This window comes from Myxine glutinosa, chromosome 10 (genome assembly GCF_964187855.1).
Source record: "Myxine glutinosa chromosome 10, kmMyxGlut1.1, whole genome shotgun sequence".
Taxonomy (NCBI): domain Eukaryota; kingdom Metazoa; phylum Chordata; class Myxini; order Myxiniformes; family Myxinidae; genus Myxine; species Myxine glutinosa.
Window position 1 is genome coordinate 129602507 of NC_136270.1, and position 5395 is coordinate 129607901.

Sequence of the window (5395 nt, forward strand, 5' to 3'; positions counted from 1 at the left end):
AAGGAGTGAAGGTGAGCAGAGAGTCTTGATTTTGGCAGTTTAAGCATGAGAGGGTTGCAGGGAGATCTTGTGCGACCTGTAGGAATATTTGGGGGACAGAGCCCAGAGAGAGCTGGGGGGGCAAGGCCGGAGAGGAGTCGGTAGCAGACGGAAAGACCACCAACCTGCCTGCGGTGAGTAAGTGAAAGGCCCTCGGAGTTAGCTTCATCGCGGGAGATTCCAATGATTCTGAACGCTTTGGTTTCAACAGCGTGAAGACGAGCTAGGTGTGAGGCAGGAGCACCAGCCCAGAGGGGAGAGCAGTACTCCATTGAGCTGCGGATGAAAGCCTTATATGTGGTGAGGAGCTCAGGTGTGCCAAGGAAGGACTTCGCATGACGGAGGATGCCCAGTCGGCGACTGGCTTTGGAGGCCAGCTTGGAAATATGGTTTTCCCAGGAAAGATCATGGCAGATAGTGAGACCCAAAAGCTTGAGCGACAGAACTTCTTGGAGAGGATTTTTCAGAAAGTAGATGGGAGGGTTGTCCAGTCGGTCTTTTTGGAGAGACATCGTAAGAGTGTGAGATTTGTCAGGATTGAAAAACATGTTCCACTTGTTTGCCCAGTCTGTGATTTTGTCCAGGTCTGCAGAGTGTGAGGAGGCTGCAGACTGCCGATATGAGGGATGAGGAATGGAGCGACAGAGAGTGGCGTCATCAGCAAAGAGATACATTCACGTGAAAAAGTAAGTGCACCCCATGTAAAGTTTTGACTTTTTCAACATATTTCAACATCCAGCTATTTGATCTTCATTTCAACAACATTGATAGATAAAGGTGATATAATATAACAAATATCATGAAACATTTACATTTTGTAGTCCATTGTATAATTTAAATAAACATAAATGCAAATTTCGAATGTGGAAAAAGTAAGTACACCCTTGGCTCTAATAGGTGGTATTGCCCCCTTTGGCAGAAAAAACCTCAAGTAGGCGTTTCTTATAACTGTCTACCAGTCTCTGACATCGACTGGGAGAATTTTTTTCCACTCCTCCATGCAGCATTCTTACAGCTGTGCGATGTTTGAGGGGTTTCTTGCATGCACAGCTCGTTTCAAATCCCCCCACAACATCTCGATGGGATTTAGATCCGGGCTTTGACTTGGCCATTCCAAAACCCTCCATTTCTTTCATTTCAGCCATTCCTTGGTGGATTTACTGGTATGTTTAGGGTCATTGTCATGTTGCAAAGTCCACCTTCGGTTTAGCTTCAACTTGCCGACAGATGGCCTCACATTATCGTCAAGCACCCTCGAGTACAATAAATAATTCATAGTGGATTCTATGATGGTGAGCTGCCCAGGCCCTGATGCAGCAAAGCTGCCCCAAACCATAATATTTCCACCACCATTCTTTACAGTTGGTATCAGGTTCTTGTGGTCAAATGCTGTCTTTGGTTTTCGCCAAACATGTCGTCTGGTACTGTGGCCAAATAGCTCTACCTTTGACTCACCTGTCCAGAGCACATTGTTCCAGAAGTGCTGGTCTTTGCCTAGGTGTTCATTGGGAAACTTTAGTCTTGCCTTGATGTTCTTACTGGACAGCAAAGGTTTCCTCCTGGCACAAGTCCCATGTTGATCAAATTTGTGCAGCCTCTTTCTAGTGGTAGACTCGTGCACTTTGACATCAACAGTGGCGAGAGCTACCTGTAGGTCCCGTGATGACATTCTGGGGTTCTTAGAATCTTCTTTCAGCATCTTGCGGTCTGCTCTCGGGCTGAAATTGCTGGGGCGGCCTGGCCTGAACAAGTTGGCAGTTGTTTGGAATCTTCTCCACTTGTAGATGAGCTTCCGGACAGTCGAATGATTGATTTCAAATTGTTTGGAAATCTTTTTAAATCCCTTCTCAGACTCATGGGCATCTATAACCTTCTTTCTGAAGGCCTCAGAGAGCTCTTTTGATCTAGGCATGGTGATGCCACACACTTCAACAACAAACAGCAAACCAAACGAAATGTCTGAAGTTTAAATAAGACAGGTTCCTCCAAGATCCTCTCTAACGATTTTCTAATCATTTGCACCTGAGCTGGTGCACCTGATTCTAATTTTAGGTATTTGAAGTAGTGATAAATGTAGGGGAGTACTTACTTTTTCCACATGCGAAATTTTCATTTATGTTTATTTAAATTATACAATGGACTACAAAATGTAAATGTTTCATGATATTTGTTATATTATATCACCTTTATCTATCAATATTGTTGAAATGAAGATCAAATAGCTGTATGTTGAAATATGTTGAAAAAGTCAAAACTTAAATGGGGTGTACTTACTTTTTCACGTAACTGAAGAGAGGAATTTCAAGGGAGTCAGAGAGATCATTGATGAAGACCAGAAAAAGCACAGGGCCCAGAACACTGCCTTGGGGAACTCCAGCCTGAACAGGAAGAGGAGATGAGAGAAAGCCATTCAGGGCCACACGTTGGCTGCGACTGGAGAGGAAGTCTGCCAGCCATGCGTGGAGATTTCCATGTATACCAAAGGAGGAGGGTTTGGTGAGCAGAGCGGGGTGCCAGACCGTATCGAAGGCACGTGATATGTCAAGGGAGACAGCTCTGATTTCCTGTTTGGCATTGAAGACCTCCATCCATTGTTGAGAGAGCAGAAGCAGCATGTCCAGAGTAAAGTGACCTGGTCTGAAACCAAATTGATGATCAGAGATCAAGCCATTGGAGAAGAGGAAAGATTTCATATCCGAAGCAATGATGGATTCCATGACTTTGCTGATAATTGGGAGAAGGCTGATTGGTCTGTAGTTGCAAGGATCTGTTTATGCACCTTTTTTGTGTAAAGCGGTGATGTTGGCTGATTTCCAAGCAGATGGCAGATGACCTTGAGCAAAGGAGAGGGTGAAGAGAACAGAGAGAGTGAGTGATAGAGCGGAAGAACAGGATTTTAGGACCCGTGGGCTGATGCTGTCAGGTCCAGTTGCAGAATCAGAGTCGAGGGTTGACAGAAACTTTTCCACCTTGTCAGGAGGAAAGAACACAGGTCCAGGAGCAGCTGGGTACGACTGGGTATGGTGGGTACAGAGAGGGATGGGTTTGGGACACAAGATTTAGAGGCAAACACAGAGTTGAGGCATTCAGCTTTTTCACGTGTGGAGTCAGCTGTGTCGCCGTTTGAGGTAAGGGAGGGGATGGAGGGGAACAAACACCAGAAACAGGTTTGACCAGACGCCACCAGGATTTGGAGGAGGGAGACAGATAAGAGAGTTCGGTCTTGAGAACGGAGAGATATTGATTCCTGGCTCTCCTGAGGGTGGACACACACTGGTTTCGGGCTTTGTGAAAGGAAATGAGATTTCCTGCCGTTGGATTTGCTTTCCAGGAGACGAAAGCAAGTTGTTTCTGGGCAACAACCTCACCACAAGATTCCGTGTACCATGGATGGGAGGAAGGGTATGACAACTGAAGACGAGATGGGATAAATCTGTGCATGAGAGAGAGCAATTTACTTTGGAAGAATTCCCAGGATGAGTTGATGTCAGAGGCGGTCGAGATGGGAGACCAGTCCAGATGATTGATGGCTGCTTGAAGACCGTGCCAGTTGGCCTGAGTGAAATGCCAGACTCGTCGACGCTGAGGAGGCTCTCTGAGAATGGTCAGAGATGTCCACTTTAACAAGCACATGATCAGAAGAGCCGATTGGAGCAGAAGAAGAGCAGCAGACATTTTCAGGGAAGTTAGTCATAACCAAGTCCAGAAGAGAAGATGCTCCGTTGACTGAGATCCGGGTCGGGAAATTGACAGATTGTGTCAATCCCAGTGAGTCACAGAAGTCCTTTGCTGAGGAGCCATGGCTGGTGAGAGAGGTACCCACACCCAGCCAACTGGCATGGTGACAATTGAAATCACCACATTGAGGAAGAGAGAGTTGGGATGAGTAGATAGAAGTTGGTCCATATTATCAGATGGCGAGATGTAGATGGAGTCACCACTGTTTGGTGGACGGTACAACACACATATGAACAAAAGGTGGGAGCGAAGGGGAAGCCGTAGCCAGAGGTATTTCTGGGGGTGAGGTGGAGAGAGGGCAGTGCAGAGCGAGTGAGGAAGAGAGTTTTTGATAAAGATAGCAACCCCACCTCCAGGGCGAGGCTCAGGTCTATCATACCGGAGGAGGGAGTAACCCGGGAGAGATACTAAGGAATCAGAGACATCATGAAGGAAGAAAGTTTCTGTTCAGCAGATCACGTCTGGTTTGTCAGAAACAATCTGTATGGAGAGATCAGTCAAGTTTGAGCGAAGGCCCCGGATGTTTGAGGTCCATACCATTAATGAAGGGGAAGGGGGAGCATCGGATACAGCACAGGGGGGGGAGGGGTAGGGTAAGATGTGGAAGAGGTGGAAGAGGTAGGGAGAGCTGTTGAAGGTGTGTCAGAGATTTCAGAATAGCTTGGAGAAAGGGAAGGATGGGGCAGACAAAAGGTTTGATGGTGATTGGGTGAGGCACAGTGAGGTGTTATTTGAGGAGGGGGAAGAGCGAGGCAGAAGGTTGGGGGAGATGGAGGTGAGAGTTGGAAGGGGGAAGAAGCAGGGAGGACGCTTTGAGGAGGAGGGGTGAGAGGGGGGAAATGGAGAAGAAATGAGGGTGGGGAGATTTGAAGCGGAGGGGCTAGGGGGGCGTTTAGGAGGGAAGGGACAAGGGGGGGGATTTGAAAGGGATGGGAGATGGGGGAGATTTGGAGGGGAGGGGTGAGGTGGGAGTCTAGGAGGGGAGGGGCGAGGGGGAGTCTAGGAGGCGAGGGGTGTGGGGGGAGTTTAGGAGGGAAGGGGCAAGGGGGGAGATTTGAAAGGGATGGGTGATGGGGAAGATTTGGAGGGGAGGGGCAAGGTGGAAGATTTGAAAGAGATGGGTGATGGGGAAGTTTTGGAGGGGAGCGGCAAGGGGGGAGATTTGGAGGAGAGGGGTGATGGGGAAGTTTTGGAGCGGGGGGGGGGGGGGGGGGTGATGGGGAAGATTAGGAGGGGAGGGGTGAGATTGGATTTTAGAAAGTGTACGATTAACGGGAAACGAACATTTATTGCAAAATGAGTTTCTTGTGACCTTTGAGTCAAAAATACGTTTGAGGACGTTGAAGGGGGGATGGAGTGCAGGTGAGTTTAGGGAGTGTCGGAAAGAGGCACTGTAAGAGAGGGAATTTTTTTTTGGAATGACTAGATTTGGTGAGCAAGTCGAAAACAACCTTTTAAAGAAGAAGAAGAAAAAGGTGTTATAATATATGACAGAATACAGTACTTCAGGGGAAAGTTTAAACATTTTAAAATTTAACAGTGAAAAATATCTGGGGAATTGGAGGTGAAACACGTGATCGAAGAACGAACGAATGAATAAGAACAACGAATAAACGAA